This window comes from Haemorhous mexicanus, chromosome 1, assembly GCF_027477595.1.
Source record: "Haemorhous mexicanus isolate bHaeMex1 chromosome 1, bHaeMex1.pri, whole genome shotgun sequence".
Taxonomy (NCBI): domain Eukaryota; kingdom Metazoa; phylum Chordata; class Aves; order Passeriformes; family Fringillidae; genus Haemorhous; species Haemorhous mexicanus.
In genome coordinates this window covers 94,202,810-94,228,661 of record NC_082341.1, presented here as the reverse complement: position 1 = coordinate 94,228,661, position 25,852 = coordinate 94,202,810, and the positions used below count along the sequence as shown (strand labels likewise).

The window sequence follows — 25,852 nt, the reverse complement described above, 5'->3', positions numbered from 1 at the left end:
CTTTAACAATATCACAACAGCAGACTATTTTAAAGGAAGATCAATAAATAGAAATATTGATTGACCAGTGTTCCTTTAGCTAGTACACTGTACCTTTCTATCATGTTCTTAATAAAAATCATTTTACTTGAATAGGCTAGGGCTATTACTATGTTGGTTTTCACATATGCATGCATGCACATATATATATGTATTTATCTATTTATATATCTATTATACATATATACATATGTATCTATTTATCTATCTATCCTCTAAACTAAGTGTTCTATAATAATTATTTATTTGGCCTGAAGATGCCATAATATAATACGAATGGAATTTCATCCTGGTTGAGATTTCATTGATATTTCTGAATACACTTCAACAGTTCAAAGACGGTACAATAATGTTTTATTAAAACTCTGATCAGAAAAAAAAATATTTCAATTCCATATTATTCCATTTAATTCCTCAGAGCTGTAAAATACTAAACCTTAGTACCTTCAACCCTTTCAACGTGATCCACTCAGAAGAAAAGTACATGTTTGTATTAGTCTTTTTAAGATGGGGTGTAAGAGTGAAAAATGGGATTTTGGTGCAGTTGTTAGATGACGTGTGAGTCAAACATACAGCATACTTTATAAATAAACACAGAAAGTAATGCTTTTGATTGCACAGACTGTTAAATTAAATTCCTCATTTAATTCCTCATTTGTAAGGAGACTTTTGGAAAACTTTAGTGTAAATGCTTGAATGAATTGAAGGTAGGAAATAATATGTTTAAAGCCTGTGGAGGTTGATACTTAGTGAAATGTAGGTCAGTCAGATTACACCATACAGTCTCAGCTGCTGTGTTTTGTTATCTGCCCGTAATAAGAAATAATGTAGGTAGCAGTTATTCTCAAAAAATTTATTTTTCTCCTAAGGAGAAAAGAGTGATTGATAGGAATGCAGCCATGCTGAATTGGAGTCTAATGTTAATGCTGAGCTCTGAAAAACAAGGAATAGTCAGTGACACAGGACAGTGAAGGAATAGACAAAATAACACCGGTTTCTTTTTCTCCTCCAAATATCCTGCATCACAAAACTTATTTTCTTTGACTTAGAGAAAAATACAAAAGGATCAGGAGGTAGAAAACTGAACTCACAAAACCAAGGAAGAAACCCTTCCTTCCCCAACACAATTTCTGCCTCTAAATGTTCAGTCTCTCACGTGCCATGTGAGCACTGGGCTCTGCACCAATACCCACATGCAACACCTTCCTTCTCTCTGAGGTTCATTGGTAATTTTCCTCAGCAAAGTGGGTGGACACCACCACAAAAGACGCAGCAGCTGATAAGTGCTATTTTATATTGTGCTATCTTAGGTGTAATGTTTCCCATCAACAAAAGCATTTAACTCATAAATTAGAATGGCCATTATTAAAATTTTTCTGAAGTTATATCAGAGCTAATTAATTTGTGATTATAGTTGCTGAAGATGGAGTTGTCTTTTTCTGTATTGAATGCTGTCATTTTTCCTTATACCTGACAGTTACATGAGTTGAACCTTAATACATAGTTAATTTATGACTATTTAGGGATTTTTTTTTTTTTTTTTTTTTTTAATGAGTGGGAGGTTGTATGTGCACTTGCTAATAAAAGTAGCTTCTTGAGAGCCACTCAGAATTTTTGGACTCTCACAAGATTCACTTGATTTTTCTCACATGGCTTTCTGCAAGTCAAATATATAATTTTGGTTATAATTATTCAAGAAGAATTCAGCAGCTGAATCTGTGCTTAAAAAGGTAAGCAGCTTGTTATGTTCCTCCAAACAGTGTGGGAAAAGCTGATGTTTATCTCTGGGAAGGAATTTAAATGGTGTTCACGTGGGTTCACATGAGAAGTCTGAAGGAGGGAGATACTGGACATAGTGAAATCTGTGGTGCAGGTGGAAGGGAATGTGTTACCACAGATGGTGCTGAATCTTTTTACAGTAAACTGATGGGCAAGGAAGAGCTCAGGGAGGACTGACTTTCCACAGGAGAGAACTTGCAGTGGGGTGAGAGGTTTTCTAAGGCTCAGGTTGTGTAGTCAGTGCTTCCAGTAAGTCCGTGGCTCTACAGGCACCAGTGTGTACTTCACAGACTTCTGTGGATTTTCACCTTCACAGGTTATCCCACACCCTGTCTTCATTAATGACAGCAAGTCCTGTGTCACGGGCAAGCGGACTGGTTTGATTAAAAGCTATGTTTAAAGGTAGGATTTCACCTCCACTTTTGCTGTAGCCTTCCTGGGAACAGGGAACAACACACCTGCCTGTCATCTCTGCTGACAAATTGTTCTCCCCTCCGCAGCTTTGCTTTCCCTGCTCCTGCCCCCTTTGGAAAAGGAGCTGAAGGAGCTGGCCTTAGCCCACAGCTCTCTGCTGGTACTCTCTACCTCCTCTTGTTGGCTGCTCACCAACCAGAGCAAGAGGACTGACAGGTTCCTGGTGTCAGACTCAGTGTAAGGCATTTCTTACATCCCCCTCTGAGCAGTCAGGCTGCAGGGGCCACCACTGCTGCTGGCAAGTGTTCGGGTGTTGCACGAGGGGCACGACACTTGGCAGCTGTCTCAATTTAAACAAAAAGGGTCTTCCTGCTGCAAACGGATGTATGTAAAGATAAACACTTCATGATGGTACCAATTCATATCACAGGAAATTCCCAGCCTTGTTCTTGAAACAGACACTTCTAAAGGAGAAAACTATGGTGTCAAGTCTGTGTGTCACCTCCAGGGACTGGGACAAGTTATTCCTTCATTACACATTTATCAGATTGATTATTCATCTGCTATTATGTCCAGGAGTGCAAATGCCCATTGACTTAGTTGGTGTCTCAAGGCATTAAAACTCTCTAACATAGTTACAAGGAACCTAATTGTTTTATAAGCTCTACTAGTAACACAAATATGTTTCAATGCTTTCTTTACTTTTGTGTATCATGGAATTCGTTGGGGATACAACTGAACAGAGGTTTGCACAGTTTGTAAAGGGACTCAAATGATCAGGAAACCCATATTAGTTGCAGATTATTTGGTAACATTTCTGATAGATGCCCTGTCCAGGATCTTTTCTTGAAAGAAAGTTTTTCTTTGTTTCTAACCTGAATCTACCTTGTTGTGGCCTGTGTTCATTGTTTCCTGTCCTTCCTGTTGTGGGCGTGAAGAACGGATTTGCCTTTCATAGAGTAGTATGAAAATCAATGGCAATCTTTTATGAGTCTTATACCCTTCTTCCATTGTTTTCTTGCATGGGCACTAGTTTTCCATACTGCTCTTGCATAGACACTCAGGGAGAGTGATTGATAAATTTTAAAAAATTGTGAGGATCTTATCATAGAGGGAGATCAAATCTCATCAGCAAAGTAGTTGGTGTTTGTCTGGTGGTGACTGCAGTCTCCACTGTAAGGGCACTTGCAGCAGCACTTTCAGCTGTATGGAGTGAGCCCTTGAACCCCTGCTCTGCTCACTTCTTGTAATCCAGGCACCATCCAGCACTTGTTTAACTCATTGCTACTTATATATCTTAACTACATAAGAAACTCCTCTTAAATATCTTCCCTGCACATAAAATACTGTCCTGCCTGACCATTTATGCAGGAACAATTTGTATTGATTACTTGAAAATGTCTTATTTACATAAAATTCTGCAACCAGCAAGAGCAGTCTTTGGGACACAGGGTGTTAAGACAACCAGCTATACAAACTGGACCAGGCACAGTGTGACCTGGGAGGAGGGAGTCATTTCTGGAAGTGTAAATTCTTACCAGGAATCCTCCTGTAACTCTTGTGACTAATAGAATGGGAAGTCTTTAAAATATTTTCCTTCGGAATATTGCTATTTAATATTTTGTGGTTAAGGTAATGCCATCTGGGAAAAAAAAGTTTCTTTTTAAAGTGACCCATATAACTTAATTTCTAACTTTTCAGGTGTATTACATAAATTCATTTCTTTCTGTTTGAACAGAGGTATGATGACAGTTCATTTTCCCTTGACATTCCTTTGCAGAAGCTATAATTTCCTCCCTTGCTCCCTCCTGAATCCCTTATTCTTTCTCTGGGCAGAAGAGGAGAGTAGGAGCTTTAATGGTGCAGTGGATCTTCTCTTAACATCTGAACCAAAAATGGTCATCTGGGTGCAAGCCTTGGTGCTCCTCAGTTTGAATCTTTTCTCCAGCAAGTAAACATTCTAACCAAAGTGATAGTTTTGCATCCAGAAGGGTTCCTGGTTACAGAAAGATTTCTTTTTATCTTGGAGTCCTGACACTCCAGGAACTCGGGTGGGCTTTAAAATTCCACAGAATCAACAGAGAATGACCTGATATGGGACTCCTTTTCAGACTCTGGATATCTCTCATGGCACTGACATCAAACTGACCTTAGTGAGCAAGGCATGTGCCTCGAAGTACCTGGTAGAATCTCTGCTGTGCAGAAAGAGTTCACTGGTTCATTGAAGCTTGATTATTTGTTATTTGCTAGTTTTATTTTTTTTTTAAGGAATGTGAGCATGGAAATTTTCATGTGATTATATGATGAAAATAAAACATGGCTTAGATATGGATTCAATACCTTAGAAATAAAGTACAGGATAAAAAAGTTTAAATATTTCAAATGTTCTGTGTAAAGGAGAGTGAATTCTGATTTTCTGGTCTGTCCTGAAGGATTTGCTCTGATAGGTGGGGATTTATTGATTCAATCTGCATCATTCAAAGAAGCAAATTAGTGCTTTGCTGTCAGATTCTGAGAGTTCCATGCTGTGATTTGGTCTGTTTAAACAAGAAAACGTCTTTTTTTTTCCAGTCTTTTCTTATTTGTTTTACTCCTGATGCACAGGAGTAGTCTTCCCACCTTGTTTACAGCAGTGCTTCAACACATTCATTGCTGAAATTATAGAAAGATATCAATTATAAGGGACGTGCTTGCTTCATTTGTGCTGTAGAAAAATTACAAGTTTATAGAAAAGACTGTATCTTGGTTTCTGTAAACCAGATTTGAGCACTAGTTGAAATCCCTGGAAATGTCAGTGGCTAGGAGTTGTGTGGGCAAGGGGTGGCCAAAACGTGTGGGTCCTGATTCTGCCCCCAGCTGGGCTGGTGAGGCGCCACGTTATGGCTTCAGCAGGGAATCCTCAGTAGAAAATGTTGGTATCAAACCACTATGCTGGGCAACCAAAACAATCTTTGTGAATAAAACTGAAAGGCATTGTGGTTTTATTTGCCAGCAGTGGTGTTTATTTCTAAATGTACCTTGATCTAGATAGATGCATTTCTGATCATTCTTTCTTGATCTTGTAAATCTAGCAAAACTAGACAGATTAAGCTCTTACTTTAGTCAATAAATATCTTGATACATTTATCAGTGCCAATAATTTCTTAATATAAAGCATCCCTAAAATGTGACCTCTGTCAAAATCTTACACCTACAACTGAGGAAAGAAAGGAGCACTGTGGCTTCTTGAAATGTTATGAGAGAGAAATTATATTGGAGTGAATGGAGGAAGCCTATTACAGTAAAATAGAGCCTGTTCTTACAGCTGATGTCAAATTTGCTTGGCTTTGTTTCTCATTAGTGCAACCAAGACTATGGCCTATGCTGGATTTAAGTGAATTCATAGGCAGTGAAAAATAGCCCCATCACAGAATTTGAAATGAACATTTTAAATTAAAAAGGGTTAAAGGAAAGACCATTAAAGCTGAATAAGCAATACACTTCCCAGGAAAATCAGTGCTTCAAATTGTTTAAAAAAAATATTCTTCTTCCTCCCCCCTCCATTTCTTTTAAATGCTTAGAAGATTTTATACTATCCTCAGGGACGATGTTCCTTGGTGCTCAAAAAGCTGCCCTGGTAAATACTGGGAAGGCTGAAGGAATCACTTGATCCCTCGATCCAATGTGTGTACAGCTGGGGAGAGGCTATGGAGGCTATTCCAAATTGTCCTGCCAATGTGCATAGTCCATGCTGTGGAGGGGCAGAGCAGCTCCAGGGCTACACCCCAGCTGAGTTGCTCAGGTTCTCTAAGAGTGCAGCTCATAAAATGCTAGCAACCACACATCATTGTTTTCACAATTTGTCTGATAAAATATGCAAACCACCAAAGCTGAGCAATGTGGGAGCCCAGCACTGAAGGTTTTTTCCTTGTGCTAATCACTAGCAGGGTGACAACCAGTGTAGCTCGGAGACTAATGGTCTTAAGGTTATTTCTACCAATTGAAGATGTGACCCATTGTGTTCAGCTATGTCTTGACCATGCAGTTCAAAACCTCTTTTATTTATTCCACTTCTTCTGGTTTTGAGTCCCTCACTTTAGTGCATTGCTGCATATTCTCTGCTCCACTGTAAAGTTAGAATAAAGTATTAGGGGGCAGCTGGTCACTACCCAAAAAATCATAGTAATACCCTGCTGCATGTGGCCTGGGTTCAATTTGGAAGGTTGCATCTAGGAAATTCAAACAGTCAAGAAAAAAATATGAAAGCTGCTTTCTGATGAACATCCTTCCAGGAGAGCAGCTGGGAGGAACACAAGGAGGTTTTCTCTGGCCCTTTGTTTTTATAGCTCTTAAGTTCTTGTTTCTGAATGTGCAAAGGGAAACAACAGTATAGGAAAGAGATTTTTCTGTGCCTGCTAGGAGGCCACACTTGCATGTAGGGAGACTGCATGGTTTCAGTCTGGTGTATGTTCCTTGTATGAAGAACTGGTTTCAGTTCAGGTTGAAGTTTGGTTGTTTTTTTCAGTTCAGTTCATCCAATCATAAAAGTGCATTTCAGAATTACCTTTATGCAACTGCTACTGCAGGGATCAACTTTCACTTGGTGCATGGTGAACGCACTGCGCTGCTTCTTCAGCTTGCACCCAACATTCAAAACTGAGCACTGTGAACCTGGATGGACAGCAATACCCACAGTTATGGGTAAAGCTCAACGTGTGCAGTTGTACCAATAAACAAAATAAGCTGGCTCAACAGGGGAAGTGTGAGTCAACAAAACAAACCAAGGCGCTATGCTGAAACAGAACCAAAGTGTGCCTTGCCCATTGCATGCCAAAGCCAGTTTTTCCAGGTTCTCTGAGTACTGGAGAATAATGGAACTCACGGTGCTTTTCTGTCTTCTATTTATTTTAATAGACCAGAGAGTAATTAATTACCTTTATTTTCAATTAGGTTGACAATACATTAAAAGAAGCCACAACATTGCACATAGAATATCTGTGTCTATTTTCAGAGTGATAAACATGCTGTTTAATACCTAAAAACTGAAGCTCTTTGTTTATGTTCATGTTCCATAGATGTGGCTTCTTCCATGCAGTTAAAAGTAGATGTTTTCACCTCTTTTAATTGGCATCTTTCTCTTTGTTCTGTACTTTCCTAATCAGTGGTATGTCAGCCACATGGAACTCTTTAGAAGTATTTGCAGTTCGTATTCTTTTAAGGGTTCTTCTTCCATATGACCATAAAGTCATACAAGTAAAAAATATAGTAAATACTTTTTTTAAAGTATCGTTTTACTCAAATTAATATATATTTTTGCTCAATATATTTTTGCAGTATTTGCTCAAGTATAGTTCAGTGTTCTACACACAGATGCACACACAGGTACAAGATCTTTTACCTTGACCTTCAGATTTCTCTTTTTATATCACCGTTAAACACCAATTTGTGTTGCATTTTTAATTGCATACTTTGCAATTAAAAATTTATTGCTTTAAAAGCAAAGGCAGTTTCCTGCCTAGTCCTTAATTAATCTTTATTTAAGACACTTAAATATTTATAGTGACTTACTTCTTTTTTTCATTATAAACACTGTAGTGCTTCAAAGAACTTTTATGTTTTTGAAGAGTTTTCACTATAACTGCAATGGCAACTCATAAAAAAAAATTCAGCACCAGTCTCAGTCCATAGACTGGGATGTTATTGAAGATGTAGGCACAAAGATGTGAGGTTTAATGATGGCAGACTGGTACAGAAAAGGTCAGGTTTCCCTTAGGCCTCATTCTCCCTCAGTGAGAAGTCAAACAAAGAGCAGGTAAACTATTTTACTGTGCCTGCTAGACATAAGCAAGGTCCATCTAACTTCAGTGCATGCCAGCTGCACAGCTAAGGGAGCAAAGAAATACTGGATCTATTGCTTAACCTTCTGCTGCATCAGCATTCATTGTGCCAGAGCAGCACACTGCTCTCCCAAAGGACAGCAGCAGGGAGTGGCAGGGGGTGTTTTGCCATACCAAGGCACAGTGTTTCCTGGCTCCTGTGCTTAATGAAAGCCACTGTCCAGTATCTGCACAGAGGGCTGAGTCATGCTTCCATCCTCAGCCCACCAACTGACTGTGCTGCACACCACTTGGCCCAACCCCAAGACAATATTTTAGGCTATCTCAAATTTGCTGAACCCCTGCTTATTTTGCAGATTTTCCCAGGAGTGCCTAGACCTGAAATCATCAACTGAGCCCTGTTCAGTACGCAACTTTTCAATTTCCCGAACTACTTAGTGCTTTTGGTAATGATGTAGCTGTAGGTAGAATAGATTCTGCTTCCTTATTTTACAGGCAAACCTACCCTGGCACTGGATGGGAGGAACTGGCCAGAAGTAATTCCACAGGACACTTTCTCTGACCTTCTTTCAGTCTGTAGAGCCATTCTTTTTCTATCAGCTTTTCTTTTTCTTTTCTGTTTTCTCTTTAGAGAAGAAGGAAACATAATTGTAAGAGGAATCCTATTTTCATACACTAAAACAAAACAGCTTTGCTATTGAAAAGGAGGATAGATGTGGGAAGGGAGTAGTTTAGGCTCGTAGTCAGGGATTTGCAAACTGAGTGGGATTCTGCATCACATACTCTGCAGGAAGTCACACTTAGTGTTTAAAGAGGACCCATAAGAAGGTCTTAATCTGTAAGCAATGGAAACAACCATGCCTTTCCTTCTGGCACAAGGAAGGGCAAGGTGGACTTCTGTGTGCGAGTTAAATTAGAGAAGCATCACTATGCTTCTGCATGGTCAAATTGCCTTAAACAATGGGATCACCACAGTGTTCTGGGAAACACAGCAGGTAAAATTGCAAAGCAGATATGAGAAAACTGAAATCTGAATTGCAGTACAAGCAAATGACCTGCTGCTATAAACTGTACCCGTACAGTTTTGCTTACTGAGTGCAACGTGCTATTTATTATGTGTATAAGCTGTAGATTGAACAAGATTATTTGTTTCCTTTTTATATCTTGTTGGAAAGCAATGGGAGATCACTGTTTGAATGAGGTAGATTACTGCCAATCATTCTAATATGTGAAATGAGGAATTTGAATAAGCATTATTCTTGTCACTTTCAGCTGAGTTATTTAACTGAAACCATAGCTTTAAAGGTGGGATTTTTCACACTGTTTAACTGGAAATATTTAATGTAGCCAGAGATCAATAGTGATGCTTGAATGGATGAAATATCATCTTAAGTATTGCAGTGCTGAGTAAGGATAACATAACAATATAATTGGTGATGTGTGGTATGCATCAGGAATGTCAGATGACCATAATGAGTGAAATCTTCCTCATCTTAATCATGTGAATTATTTCAAGGATGTCACTGAAAAGGATTCTTCTATAAAGTAAGACCATTTTTATATATAAATGAAATGGGACTGTGCCCACAGATTCTTTTAACAAGGTATTCATTTATTCTAGTCCTGCAATAAAAATAGCTGATTAAATTGACACTATGTCAGCAGTTTTTTCTTCCTAGTGTACCTATATCTCCTGTACAGCGTGTTCTCTGTGCAAATTGTATATCTGTGTTACAATTGTCCTGTTTTGCTTTGCTGGAGAGTGGTACTTTAATGAGTGTCACTTTTGTGATGCTAGCAGTAACTTTCAGCAATTCACAGTGGGAATTTTATTTTCAGTTGCCTTCTGATAGCATCACCATTTCATTAGCCTTAGCTTATTCCAGAGGCAGAGCAATTTATCAGATAATGAAGGTTGAGTAAACCTCACCTATGTGACATGAGGCAACTTATGTCATTTCTCTGCCCTCACCTGTTAGATGTGCAATCAGTCTGCAGAGATGGGGCTTGCACAGCACCTAGGACAGCTGACATAAATTTTACTTCTAGTTCTACCCCTTTCATTGCAAGACCTGAGGCAGTGGCACATCCTCTTTGTACTTGCACAATACTGCATCTCAAATAGTGAAGGATTTTGATACCTACTGTGGAGAAGAATGATAACTCTGGAAGTCTTTAATATTCCTGCTGAGCAGTAAGGCACAATAAGCATGCCAAATTGAGATGGTGCATGAACTAGACAGTCTCTCAGAGATTCCCTGTTCTTAACCATTACTGATCAGTGCCTACTGCATGGAGAAGAGGCTATCTCCCAGAGAGTGTGTCAGGGAAACAACCCTTGTTCTTTGCTATCTGCACAGTTTCCTGAAGTGTCAGTCTAAACTTGTCAAACAAGGATACCATACTGACCACCACACTCTTTTTTGTCCATCCCTCCCAAGGCAATGCTTACTCAGCTGTGGAATGTTCCTCACACACATCTTTGTGTTTCACATGTCCTTATGAAACTAAGCTGAGGCAATTAGAAAAGTTTAACCATTTATGTATTGCTTCTTGACACACCATGGAAATCTTCAATAAAAAACCAGCTTGCTCCTGGATAAGGCAGCACAGTGACTGCTGCCTCTAGAAGAAGAGCACATCACAAGCAGGTGGGAGATTTCTCTTGCAGCCACAAGGAATCTCAGTGCATTATGGACAGTTGGGACCAACAGAACAATCAGTATCGAATTAGGGAGGGGACAGCTGGGAGGACTTGAAATCTTTTGCACTCTTGCCATAGATACTGTGATATTGTCTATCTCTCTAAATGAAATAACAATAGGGAAGCCTCAGGGCAGATTGTCTGCTTTCCCTCTCTTGGGGAGTATGCCTTATTTTGCTCAGCATATTAGAGGTGGCAGATCCATTGTAATGCAATGTCAAAGGCCTTTGGGACTTGAAAAATATTGTGTGTGTGGTATTGGAAGGGCAAAGTAAAAGCATTGACCCTACCAGATGTGATCTTTTCAGGTGGTATGTATGCACTTTGGTTGACCAAGCTTAAAGAAAATGAAATAATTCCAGATGATTGTCCAAACTTAGAGCAAATATAATTATTTTAATTGATTGCATAGCTCCATAGCTTTTAATCAAAATTCCTTGAGGAATATGGCAACTTTTGCATTACAGATTACGTGATGGTCCCAATAAACTTGTTTTCCTAAAGTCAGATTCACTTCTGCTTTAACTTTTGACAAAAATGTTTGTTAGATCCAAACATCTATTTAAGAAATACTCACCTATGTGAGGAAGTACTTTGCTATGCTGATTGTTTGTACTCACAGCAAATCAAACAAACAACAAATCCAGATGCAAACTAGCATGGTACTTTTTTTCTGGTTGTTATTCAGTTATTTTTTACTCACCTGTATCTTGCAGAAAGTTGTTTCCATCTGCTCAACAAGAAACATTCTGCTTACTATGAGGTGGCCATTCATGAACAGTATCATTCTTCCTCCATCATAAGGCACATAAGGCAAAAGTAGAAACAATTGTTGACAATGCATAGCCAATAGAAAACAGCTGGCAAACCACCCACATGCTAAAAGTGCCTTGTCCAAACAATTCAATGCATAATTAACAAATGTGTCTGCAGAAATCTGCCCATTGACAATTTCCAAGTGGAAAATAGGGCTGGATCATACATTTTCAGACTATCTGTACTGGATGTAGTCGGAGACTAGGGTTACATCCTGGCACTCCCAGAGAACAGAATCATTCTTTGTCTATACAGGGGTTGCTCAGAGCAGTTCAGTTTAAGTTAACTGAATGTATGGAATTGGTGAGCAACCAGAAAACCCAGTCTGGACATTTTCACTGAAAACAGAGTTGCATAAATATGTTGCCTGCTCCAAGGATCCAGTGGGTTGATCTTGGCCAGTGGCTAGGCACCCATCTGTCTGCTCTCTCAATCCCTCTCCTCAGAAGAGGAACTCAAAAATCTCATGACTCGGAATGAATTAGATCATTTACCAATTACTGTCACAGAGAAAACAAACTCAGCTCGGGGAGTTGAGTCCCTTGCACTAGACCAACACAACCCTGCTAGCTGAAATACCAATCAACTTGAGCTGTGACCTTTTAGAATGGACAGGTGTTGGAGTAAGTACATGCCTGCATAGAAAAGTCTCTTTGCTTGGACAGAATAACAATTTCATGTTAATTGAGGTAAACTTTGAAGGAACTTATGCAGACACTCTGATTTGTATGTAAACCTCGTTTGTTTCCCATCAGTTTTGAAGAGCTACTATTTCTCCGTATAATGTATGAATTTTAAGAGCAGTCACTGTTCCAATGCAGGTAGCTAGAAGTAGCTTTTTCTGCAGTATCTCTTGAGTCTGGTTTCCCTTTTTTGGGCAAGGCTCTTAGGAATTGTTCCAGCTAGTGTGCAAGAAAATTTTTGAGGGCAGAAAATTCTGAGTTTCACCAGTACCTTTGTATAACTTTACATTCAAGGATAACTAGAATAAACAAAGGGTTTTATTTTCAGAGTTCTTTACAAGACCATCCATAGTTTGGGAAATAAAAAATTAATACAATGATAATTGTAATAATCTTCTGTACAGACCTGTGATAATCTTTCAGTGTTTTGGAATTTTGCAAAAATTAGTAGCTAAAAATGTCTACATGAGGTCAGATGGGTCTGTCTACCTAAGCCAGAATCCCACCTAAAACAGTAGCCAAAATACCAAGTCAGCTTAGCCTAGCATGACATATTCATCTTTCAGGATAGTTAACAGTCTAAGAAGCCATGCAAACATTTTCTGTCCTGAACAAACATTGAGTAACCACTATGAAAGTACTGGAAAAACATCGTCCTCAGGCTTCTGGTTCACTCCCCAGTGACAGGGGTCACACCAGGCTATGCCCCATCCCTCCTCTCACCTCCTGCTTTTCAATGAAGTAACAGGGGTCGGTAGCAGAAGGGAATAGTGATAGCAACCAAGGTTAGTGATCTGGCAACCAAGAGTTGTGGGGCCAGACATGCCCCACAACTTAGCTGCCACCTACACAACTAGAGATCTAGTCTGCCAAAGTCAGTCAGAACATTTCCATCATAGTCCTCTAAAAGTGTTTCCTAACCAGGACCTGATCAGAAGCATCAGCCATCCCATGGTGGAAGTCACAAGCCCTTCACTTGTAGCACAAGAGTTTCAGAGGGAAGCCTTTAATACATCTGCATCAGATGAACAGTAGATGGACACAGAGTTCAAGCAACCTTGCTTAATCACTAAAATATTGGTATTTTATCACCACAATAAACAGAAGGTGACAACTCCCTACATCCTATGTCTATCTGTCTGGGAAAATCTCTATGCCTCCCATCATGAGACACATGAAACTGTTAAGATGAAGACCACTACCTACAAAGGAATGGTATTGCCATTTTCTTCTTTTTGAGGGGAGAAAATTCAGTATCATCTCTTATTTCCATAAATGAGAGTTTTGTTTACCAATCCCTTTAGTCTTCAGTAGCAGTTGGATGCTTGGATGCCAGACCTGAGGATCCTCAGAAAATCCTAGCCTAAAGCCTGCCTGCCTGAGTAGGCTGCACTGTTTGAACCTAAAATGGTCTGTAAGCCCCTCTGCAGATATGTTTATAGAAATCAAAAATCACATATTTGCACTAATGCTCTCTAACCTCTGCATGTTGGAAGAGACAACTAAGAATTCAGAAAAAAAAAAGCTAAATTAATGAAAAGAATTGCAACAGCTGTATTTAAACCAGACCAAAGGACAACCTCCCTTGGTATCACCCTACAGCACTCTGTAAAGCTTCTTAACCTGAAGATTTATAGCATGAAACTTTGGGTAAAACACAGGCTGGTACTGGTCAATGTTTCTTTTACCACTACAGTGGCTTGCTTTTTGAAGCCCACACATGTTTGCAGCTTCCCACCACATCCTGTGGCAATGAGTTCCACCCTTTAATTATGATCCTTGTGGAAAGCATCCTCTCTTGGATTTCATGTTTTAAACTTGTTAACTACTCATTTTATTGTGACTGCTTCCTTTGCTATGAAATAAAGTAAAAACCATTCTTTATTCACTTTCTCAGTACTGTTCATTATTGTCCTGGGGCTCTGTCACAGTCCTTTTCCTCATTTGTCCCTCTTCCATATGAAAATCCTAAAGCCTTTCTTTTTTCTTTCCTAGTACAGAAACCATTAAATACCTTTGATCATCCTGTCACCATTTTCTTTATCCTTCTATTGCTATCCTGTCATTTTTGAGATGAGATGACTGGAACTGTATTCAATATTCAAAATGCTAGGTGGGCAATGGATTTCTTTGGCAGTATTATCGTGTTTCTTCTTCTTCTGTTTTCTGTTCTATTCCTAGTATTTCCTAATATACTGCTTTATTTTTTTTTTGACAGCTGATGAGGATTTAGGTGACATTTTCATAAGGCTGTCTCCAAGCTCTCTTTCCCACCTAGCAGTTAATTTCACTGTGTGTTTATAGATTTCCCAGGCTACAGGTAGGACAGCTAAGTAATTTAGCCTTGAAAACACATCTAAATTACAAGAGGGCTTGGGCTGCAAATGGGAGATATTGTTGATAGAATTTTGTACTTGGTCAGTTCTGCTGGCAACTTTTATTCTTCTAGGTTTTGTTATACCAGAGGTTTCTCTCATGTATGTGAGGCAGTGTAAATGTTTGCCATGGATCTCACCATTTCAGTGGGTTGTTGATTATTTGAACAGAACATTAATTCTAACAGAAAACTCATTCAGGAAAGAGATTGTTCCAAGACTTTTAGAGAGGGTTTTGCTAATTTTGCCACTGTAAGGCATATCCTGACCTAAACCAAGGGAATCCAAACAAATGCATAATCTTCTGCAGTACTGACTTGATGGAGATTTTATCCCATAGCCTTCAATATCAGGTAGAGATGCATAGCACTTCAACCTTTTTCATAGCTGAAATGTGCTGTGAGTACCATAATGATTGCTAAAATGGAGTTCTGGAGCTTAATGAAATCTGGAATTAAATAAATCACTTCAGGACTGTAAAAACCTAGCTGTGAAAGAACTTTAAATAGTTGTTTCTAAAATAGTGCTGACAGAATAAATATGTTGCTGCAAGTCGATCAGTCTCATCTCTGACTTTAAAAAAATTGCTGTCAAAAATTCCTTAATGGACCAAAGACACCTCAGTATCATATCACAAGTAGAGATCTTTTTAAAATGAGGTTTTCATCTGTCTCCTTTCATGTAGTGGTAGTCATTTGACTTTGTCCTTGTAACTATAAGCTCGTATTTTCAAATTTGTGGCTGCACTACAGTACAGAAGGTAGAGATCTATGAAGTTTTCCTGTTAATGCAGTTTTCTCTGAGCAACATTTCTGCTCCTTACTAATTCTGTTTATTCCTATATGTTATAAGCAGAGTTTTATTAGTATGGATTTTATATCTCCATTCCAGTCTAAGTCCTGGGGATCTTAGAAAGATTGACAGTGAAAACATTATTTCCATAGCTGTGGTGGGCTGACTTTGGCCAGCAGCCAGGCACCCATCCATCTAGTCTCTCACTTCCTCTTCTCAGCACATCACAGGGAGAAAATATAATAGAAAATCTTACAGATTGGAACAAAGACAAGGAGATAATTCTTGATTATCATAATAGGAAAAAAAAACTGATTGCCATAATAGGAAAAAAAAAAAAACAACCCAGACACAACTTCAGGAAAACTAATTTAATTTTTTGCCAATTGAAAATAGCATAGGAAAGTGAGACACAAAGACAACACTAAACCCACTTTCCCTCTAACATTCTTTTTCATGGGCTCAACTCCACTCCTTAATTCCCAACTCCCATAACTCCTTCCACCACAGCCTGCATAGATGGATGCACTCATCCCAGTCTTTCAGTTTCATTTTGATTTGGAGAGCTAAGATGGCTTCTTGGTACAGTCAACTCCCCTGTCTTTTAAGGACAATTGGAAATTACAAAGCTAGACTTCAATGTAGAATACTGTTTGAGTACAAAGGGATACTCTCAGCTACTAGACCAAAAATTAGGAGGCCAAATGCATTAACTAGTCCAAAAGATAGCAAATGGACTTGTAGTCATATTTTTAAAGACATTCAGGGATGTGATTTGTTTTGGAAAGTCATTTACTCCAGTATATTGTTTTATTAAGCAAGAAAGGAGTTCAGACTTCTTTCATTTTCTCTGCTCTCTGTCAACTGTAAGAGCTTGGGAATGTAGGTATGCAAGATAAATAAGTTCTGTAATCGTTCTTCTCATTGTTCTGACTTCCTATACACTCCAGGAAGTTTGATCTGAGCAGTTCAACTTCTGGAAGCCCATAAAATCCCTACAAATCCAGTAGGGAAATAAAAACATATTTTATGAATTAACAGCCTCATAAAATGGGAAAGCAATCTATGCTGCTGTTTTGGTTTAGTATTTGATGGGTGACAAAATTACTAAATCCTTGTTTCTTTTCCTTTTCAGAGCATACTCAACACTTTTAGATATCTTGAGACTGCAAAAGCTGACCACCAACAGTAGGTTTTTAAATATCACTGCTCTTCTGACAAGTAAGTTCTCCATTCCATATTTTTTTCTCCTCTCTAATATTCTTGACTTGTATTTTATTATTGCATTTATTATATGGACTATCACATTCATTTTCTGGGCCAAGTAAACATGAGTGCGAATTGAATAGTATGGAACTGCTCTTAAATTTCCCAGCGAGAATGAAACCAATCAATATTACAGATAGAGCTGAGATAAAGCACTGATTCACCTATTCATCCCAACTTGTAGAGCCAACGGAACTGTGGTCATATCTCTGAATGTTTTGGGAAACCTTTTACCCATTAAAATATTTTTAGGATGGAAAAATTCAATTATTTAAATATTTATATGCTCTTGCTGGACTTAGGGAATGGAAGCTAGAAGAATTTGGAAGCTGCTGGAACTAATAGTGTCTGAGGATAGCCTCTATATTTAGGTGAAAGAGTGTTAGAAGAACTGGTAAGGATTGGGAAAAGTGGAGAAGGGAAAAACATTTGCACTGGAATGAGATGGAAGAGGATCTTTACTAAGAGGAATAGAAAATAAAGTCCCTTTCTGTTCAGGTCTTCTTGAGGGAGGGCTTCAGAACTTATTAAAATTTTATTTTTCTTGTGCATAAAGTTTAACTTTTATAAGAGACTGCATTTTAAAACACAAAGTTATTCTAAACAATGAAGTTCACTTATCCTAACTTCTTATGTGAGAGATCTTATATATCCAGAGACTGCTGCTCCAAAAATATCAATGGAGATTCTCACAGCACTACTAAATTTCATCTTTCTTTCTATTTTCATAAAATTACTGTAAATACTATGTTATTTGTTACTTCTTGGAATATATTTCACTTATTTACACTTCAGTGTATCCAGTAGATTTTATGAAATCCAGTTCTTGGTTACAGGTTGGTTGAGTTTTGACAATCATGTTTTATTACTCTGTGGATGATTGGTATTGAAATTTTAGGACTTTCTTTTTTGCCACTGCATATTTCTGAGTTAACTCATTGAATTTAGTTCATACAGCATCAAATACTTCATGACCTTGTATATCATAAGTAAGCACGTTTAGCTACCAGCAGTCTCCAAAACAAGTCTTCTGATTACTTCTTATAAATGAAGAAAAGTGATATAAAGAATATGCCCTATTTAATTACAGCCCATGGGAATAAAAATCTTTGGGTTTATATTTATAAAACAGCTTCCTTCTTACAGCTTGTTTGGTTGCTTTTCAGGCATTTTAACTATAAGCATACAGCCCAGCTTTTGAGTCTTATTTGGGGTCTTAAAGGATCCCAGGGTCATGGCTTCTATTTCTCTCTTCCCAGGAAGCAGAAGTACCAAATATGTCACGTGTTACTAAGTGATCCACCCGTCTGCACCTCTGTGTGGTTCACTTTCCTATATGGGCCAAAACACACCAGAGATGTGGATAACAATACAAGCTTCCATATCCACTTAAGTGACCATTCAGTTGTGTTTTGCTAAGAGGCAGACAGGCTAAAGCCAGGAGCTTCCATTCTTCATGGCTTTGTCTGTGAGATGCAGTTTTGAAGCTCTGTCCTGTTTACCATGAAAAGCAGACCGTAAGGAAAATGAGGCTGTTTGGCACAATGAATCCAAGCTTAATAATTGAATTACTGAATCTCTGTGGCATTAAGCATGTCAGGACTGTGCACAGAACTGATTTATCGGTTCATCAACCCAGGAAATAAATAATAAATTGTGAGTCTGTCTGAATGGAGAAAATGCAGGGTTTTACTTTGAGATGAAGAAGGGGGGCAAGATCCAAGGAAGAGGCTCCATTTCTGCTTAGATAAATTATTTCCATTAACAACACTGCATTTTGAGGCAAATGCCACAAAAGCAAAAGAGAAGGATAGGCATATACCCACGAGTGAAGCAGTGGTGGCGGTATCTCCTTTCATTTTGTAGTAGACATTGTAATAGTCACAGGATATCCCCTCCTCTGCTAAATAATATTGGAACACAAATCCCTCACCTCTGATCACAGTAGCTATCAGTTTCCTTGGTTCTATGGTATCCCCAGTAAAGTATTTATTAGAGTTTACTTCAGACTATTCAGTGTTCTCATAAAACGTTATCCCTACACAATATCAATGGAGCACGTGCTAAATGACAATAACATAGAAAATACTTGGCAAGAGGAGTCATAATTGAGGGAGAGTTTTAGCCCAATATTTCAGCAAGGTTCACAATTAGATGTTTTCAGTATTTTGCAGACAACCTGGAAGCTGAAAGAATTTCCTTGTCAATGAAATTTGCAAATGATACCAACAGTCCGGACCACTTGCTCTATCAAGCACCTGGGTTGCTTGGTAACCTCAGCCCATCTATGCGTAGCAACATACTGAACTTAGGGCTGAAGAGTTTATCTCTTCATCAAGAGAAAGAGGAATTGTGTTCTAAAGGGTCCTAATCGTTGAGGAAAATATATCAGGAATCACAGCAGATAAGCAAGTTCACTGTGAAAATTGATAACATAGAGCAGGGGTTGTTGGTTTGGTTGTGAGTCTGACTTTGGTGAGCCTGATACCAGAAGGCTGTGGTTTGGTGCCTCTGCTTTAAGAAAGAGTGCTATAAAAAACATAGAGGGTCAGAAGAAATTATCACTCCATCTTTCTTCTGTGCATTTACTTTGTAATTAGTTTTCTGGGAAAGGGTTTGTTCCCCTCAGTTGGTATTATTAAAGTATTCTGGCTTTCTGCCAAAGTGTAGCAGGAAATAAAATGGTGGTTGACCTCACTAGTTTAATAATCTAGACTGGGAAGTACAGTATTACCACAAAAAAAAAAAAAAAAAAAAGTGTGTAACCTCCTTTTACATCATCTTCTCCCTGGTTACTGTATTGTGGACTGGCAGCATAATTCCTGTAGTCAAAATACAGATGGGAGAAAAACCTTTGATCACTATAATCAGTCCTGTTCCACTGCTGTGAGAATATCATAGGACAGATCGGTTTGATGGCTACTTTGTTTACATTAGGTACTTATATTATTAAAAGTGGACCTATATTGTTGCATTTAGGGAATGACATAAAAGTTTCTGATATATTTATTCAGATTCTTGATATTTGCTTTTTGTTTTCTTAGAAACCAATGAATGACATTTCAAATCTTTGTGTTTATTTATTTATTACATATATTAAGGTGATTTTATTAGTCAAATTAGCCATTCTTTGTACTGAGTAAACAGATCAGTGTGTTTTTTTCTGTGCCCTGCAAGATTTTAGAATTAACAGATTTCAGTCTCTACCATGGACCTTTTCCCTACAGTAGAAAGTAAGATTTTCTGCCTTTATCAGCTCTCAAGAGATAACTGTGCCTGAACTAGATATCGCATAAAGCTAACCTGAATAAAGTGAAGAAAATACCTCCTTTGAACATGCAGACAAAGCTACAGATATCAAACTTGGACTAAGCACTTCTGTCAGAGATTGTTTTCTCCGGTTTCCTAAACTCTCCCAGCTCAGTGGTTTGATGGTCAGCAAATATTTACCAACAGACACATAATATTTGAATATTGCATGTTATTTAATGTAAATCCAAGTTTGGAAGCACATTGTTAAAAATTCATTTTTAATTTTAAATTATCTTGTTTGAAATGAAAGGATAATTTAAAATAAATACACATATTTAAATTTGAAATTGCACCTATTAAAACAAATACAAACAGCATTTTCAGCAAAATCCATTCTTGTATTAAAAAATTATGCATGACTTCCTTTGCAGGCCGCCTGCAGTACAATGGAAAATGAAGCAAGCAGCTCTACTTTGTATGGCTATTTGGAAACCCTTGAGGTGTTAAAGAAGTGAAATAGTGGCTTGCCTAAGGCAACAACTGTGTTAAACTTAGATATTGACTCGTTTATTTAACAAGCATAACAAAAAGGCAAAATACTAAATGAATTATCTTAGTGAAAATAAACAGAATTATTACCACAAAGAAAACCAATATTATTTCTTATTTAGGGAATTTCAGAACTATTTGGAAGGGACACTGAGATATAAAGGGAACATATGTTTTTTGTTTCAGCTTTTAAAAATAGCATCCAGGCAAATATATTTGAGTTCTGTTTGGTAGTTATACAATATGAAGAAAAAAGAAGCTAAATGTGTATTTGATCTTTTGATTTCTTCCTAGAAATGCACCTTGAGTCTTAGGCACTACTCCAGCTCCCTAATAAATTCTGTTCAAATGAGTGCATGCATTTACTTTCAGATATTTTTTCTCAGATTTCTAGCAGAATTTCTGCAGTAGAAGCCAAACGGTGCCTAATTCTTTGCTGCAGAAAAAGACACAGGAAAATTCTGATGAGTGTAGAAAGACTATAAATAAAAAACATTAGCCTCTGACCCAACAATTGTCCAGAAACAAGCACAATTATGTAGACAAATGGTGCTGATCTCAATCCTCTTTCCCCACAGCGTGGCAATTGCCCGGCATAGAGCAACGCTGAATAAATAGATGTGCTTTTGACACCAGCAGGATGGAATATGCCTGCCCACAGTGAGATAGAGCAGTCATTGACTGGGCTGACAGCTATAACAAATAAAGATCTTGGCTCAAAGAGAGATGTTGAGCACCTGTGACACTTGTCTTTGCTAATTCAGATTTTTGCAGTTCAATGCAAGAGTGAATATGAAGGGTCACGTCACCTGGTTAGGGGTGGGGTGGGCAGCAGAGGGGCTGTCTGAATGAGGAAATCACTTTTAGGGAGCCTCTGATCAGTCAAGAAATGCCTGTGGGACCAGACACAAAAAAAGACAAAAGTTCAGATTTCAAATTATATTCAGGGACTACCTGTGCCCTCAAGATTTTGTTCTGGAGCATTCATTGCCTGCCTTTGCCATCTGATGCTGAACCCACAGGCAGCACCTTCCCTCCCTGCAGCAGTGGAAGCTCTTCACAGCCCTCCATTCCTCCCCAGAAACATGTCTGTGACCCCAGGCCTGATCCTGATCACTCAAGGGGACCCTTTGAGGGGACCCTTGTGTAATCCCCACTTTGACGGGGCGCTCTGCAGGGTGCTTGTGGCAACAGGAGGAGTTAAGTGGGCAGGCCCTGCTGGGGTATTGGGTGCCATAGTCTCTGCTCTCATCCTCATCGATTCTCATTCCTCGAAAATCCCTTGAACACAGGTCTGTCTAACTTCTGGCATCTGATGGATGGTCCTAAGTCATGCCATCATCTCACACTCTTCCAGCTAACACAGAGGAGGAGGGCAAGAACTTGAAGGATTCTGGTCCTTTCAAGGGCTGAGTGAGCCTTCCAACGTGTCTAGTTTCTTTATGTAGTTGGCCAAAAGCAACTGTTCTCCAGAACTGGGAGCTTTGGCTATGTGCCTAAACATAGGCAGGATCACTGTGAACTTCAGTCCTCCCTCCTGTAAGAGAAGAGTGGCCTCAGTCCTTACAGTGACTGGCAGGCTGCTGCTCTGCTCCTGCTGCTGCTGCCCTGCTCCTGCTCTCCAGCAGGCAGAGGCAGCTGAGCCTCCCAGGTCTGGGATCTCCCAGCCTTGCTCCCATGGGCACAAGTCATGGATGCCCCAGCAGCAGCCCCTCCAGTGAGCACAGGGCTCTGGGCTGAAAGGGTGTGTGGGGTCAGCGTGCCCGTGCCAGCCCTTTGGCCGGAGAACAGCGCTGCAGCACTTGCAACATTAAAAATAGCAGAAATCCATGTCGCTGCAGCTGGGATCCCTGGGGCTATGGAGTGTGTCTGGGACACCCTGCCCACAGCAGTTCCTCCTGGGGCTCTGGCAAAGGGCTGCAAGTTCCTGACAGACCAAAGAATTTGGGGCAGAGAGGGAATGTTCAGTGTCTTTTTAAGCAGGAGTGCCACTTTTGATTCCCTCATTCTGATAGGACAGGGCAGGTTCAGTCCAGCTTAAGAGCAGGTTGGCTAAATGCAGTCCTGTGTAGCTCAACATGGACAGTATTTTTATATTGTAGTAGCAATAACCAGTTAAAAGACAACACTTATTAGGCAGATACAGACACATTATTTGCCTGTCTTGTCAGGGTAGAAATAAGCAAAAAGCCAGAAGTACAGTTCATTAAGAAGGAACTAAGCCATATAATTATCCTAAGAAAATTGTCTTTGTAATTTTTTTCTCTCTCTTTTTTTTCCCCTAATGTTCTTACTATTCACTAAGATTTCTATATTGAATAGAAGAGCAGAGCATCTGTCTTCTGGCCTACCAGCTTTATCAGGCTTGGGGAGTAGAGGGGGGAAAAGGAAAAGAAAATATGTGAGTGTAATAGTATTAATTATTTTATGCTGCCACATGGAGTTCAACTGGTTTAAAAAAAATGAGAAGATTTCCATTTCAATGCTATTTGTTTTATAATAGAAACTTTTCTTCATCCTCCCACTTCCAGAAGGGTCTTATTCGGTGTATTCAATCCTAGCTGAAAGGTCACTGTTGTCCTACAAGAGAGACTCCCTCCCTTTCCTGTCACTCCTGGATGCTGTGAATAGGGCTCTGTTTCTCTGAGGCTGAGATCCATCAATGGGAAGGTGCACGGGGAGCAGCTGAGTATTGCCCTCCACTCCTAGAGGTCAAGTGTGCCACCCCTGGGTGCTGCAGAAATTTGGGAGGAGAGGTATGAGCAACCCCACCAGCCCTACTGGCTCTGACCCTGCAGCACTCAGCATCCTGATAACCCTTCCACTGCACTGTGCCATTAACTTAATTTATTTCAGTCTCTTTGATAAATAGTTCCCTAGATACATAATCTTTATTTTTTTATTAAATTTCTTAGTCTAGGCATTTAACATTTGTATTTGCATACACATTTTTCTTTGTGTAATCCTGACTTTGACAGGCATTGATGAAGTAACACATCTTGCAACACGAAGCAAAGGGCTGCTCATTCCAACTGAATTCTGACATTTCTAATCACAGTAATTACATTTCATTTTAGTTTTGTCTTATGGCATTCAGTAGGAGTTCTTATTGAGTGAAACTCAAGTCTGTGTGAATAATGCTCTGGGCTTTTTTCTGTGATATTGGGAGGGGACATGCAGGAAGGCTGTTGCCATTACATCTTGTGCTGTAAAGAAATAAGAGACTAATTAACCAGTATGAAATGGAGACAGGGAGACAGGACTCTACTTGGTGATTTCATTGGTTCATGGTCAGAGACCTTTGGCTGCACTGGGCAGTTTAAGCCCGAGCAGAACAAAGACCAGCAAGCCCAACACTAGAGGAGGATTTGAGCTCTAGGAGGAGTGAATAGTCTCAGACCCCCTGGCAGACACATTTATGAAAAGATGGCCTGTACTGCAAGAAATGGCTGTGAGGGCATAAAGGGACTTTTTTCTACTTGTATTTCCATACTTCCTAAATTAAACTGTGCCTGTGTGCCTTTACAAGCATCTCTCTCTCTCTCTTCACTTGCTTATAAAAACAGACCAACTCCAAGATCTTGCTATTAATAGGAAACAGTAAGCATATTTGAAGAAAAGAAACAAGAGAGACTTATTACCTGCAGGTAAAAGCTCAGAGGGAATAGGATATAAACAGCACAGAAGAAATATTTAGAGAGTCTACCTGCTAGTGCTTGGCATGCTTTTACTCAGTGTCTGCAAAAGGAGATTTGGGTCAAAGCTCAAAACACTCAAGAGGCAGAGCAGAGATTGCACATGTAACATCAGGGAACTCCTGTCAAAATTAGAAGAGTTTCTGAGGAAAAGGGAATAAGAATAGATAAATACTATTTTGCAAAACAGCTACATCAGTTTAATTGTAGCCTTTCAAAATATCTAACCTCAAACAGACAAGGAGCCTCAGAGGTTTCATACTGACGATTTGAAAGTATGATAAGGTTGCAAACAATCTGTTAATTTTGGCTTAACTGTAGTCTTTTTTATCCTTAATTACTGGCAGTATTTTCCATGTATTGCCACAGAAAAGGACAGATTAGAGACTCCTAAAACGGGACTCTTGTAAGGCAGTGAGAGTGTACATATCAAAATGACCAGAAAGGGACAAGATGAGTCCCCAGCAAATTAAGAATGTGTATTCACTATGCTTGTAATAATGATAGTATGTTTTATAACATTACATTTAAGCAATTGTTGTTTCAGTTTTATGGAGCAAAGAGTGCAATCACTGGGATTTAAATAGTTGACTTAATTGACACTGCTTGAAGAATATTCACAGCTCTTCAATAGCTGTATTATCTCTCCCCTTATCCTACGTGATTGTTTTAATTCAAACTAGCTCCCTGCTTTGTGCATAGAACTATTGATGAAAATATTTCTTTCTTCTGCAAATGATTAGCTAAATCATCCTTTTATTTACAAGCAACACTGTGTCCCTGTGCCCTAAATCTTGCTAGTTGGAAGAGTGGGAGAGGAAGCAATTTAATTAAGTTAACTTTATTGACACACTGGAGCTGTTGTTTAATAGCATGGCTCCTTGGAGTGTAGTGCAGGTAAATTGAATGAATGCCACAGAATATCACTTCCCTGCATTGCATATTTCAAACCTCTGCCAGGCAGTTTGGGATGAGCAGCCAATCAGGAAAAAGGTTTTCCCAGCCTTGCTGGTGCGGCTGGCATTTCCCGTTATGCTCCGAACAAGGTGCCGAGTGTTACCCATGCGTTCCCCTGGGTGTATTGAGAGGGATAACTCTGGGACTGTGTGATGTGCTCAGCTGCTGCATTTGGAAGGCAACTTCGTGGATTGGCTCTTCAGCCATGTATCCCAAAATGCCTTTTTATGAAGGAGGAAAACTAGCATGTGAGTCTGAATGAAATGAAAGTGCTGTGAGTAAACTATTTAATATTAAAACCTCAATACACTCATTCTGCATGAGAAATCAGACTCTAGAGGGATAAGAGATATTTTCTGGAGCTTGGGAATAAAAAGAAGAAAAATTGCAAAACTTCTTTGTTTAGCAGTTTTTTGACCAAAAAAAAAAAAAAGCTGCAAAAGCTTTCACTGTGTATACAATTGTGCCTGGTACTATTTCAGTTACTGTCTCTGTTGTTAAAATCTTTGTCTGAATGTCTTATTGGCATATAAAATGAGAACAACTGCTCTTCTGCTGCTGACAGAACACACACCCTTTTCTGCTCTGTTCTTCAACACTGCCCACTGAATGATAAAAGACAGTATCCCAGTCTGTTGCACCTGTACTTTCAATCACTTCTTTTAAAAGTCAAGCCAGATACATAGTTCTGCAATGTAACAGCAACTTCCTACAG

General features: G+C 39.0%; 1 protein-coding gene across 12 annotated transcripts in view; it reads left to right on the top strand.

Annotated features, from left to right (window-relative positions):
* The window catches only part of LOC132332309 (poly(rC)-binding protein 3-like), a 497,066-nt gene that overhangs the window by 309,633 nt on the left and 161,581 nt on the right, over positions 1-25,852 (top strand). For 11 of the 12 annotated variants that reach the window (XM_059856598.1, XM_059856608.1, XM_059856569.1 and 8 more), the window contains exon 4: positions 16,554-16,639. The exons of the other annotated variant lie outside the window; for it this stretch is intronic. The gene's annotated coding sequence lies outside the window, so the exon portion shown is untranslated. The remainder of the gene's footprint in view (positions 1-16,553; positions 16,640-25,852) is intronic. 12 annotated transcript variants of the gene reach the window in all.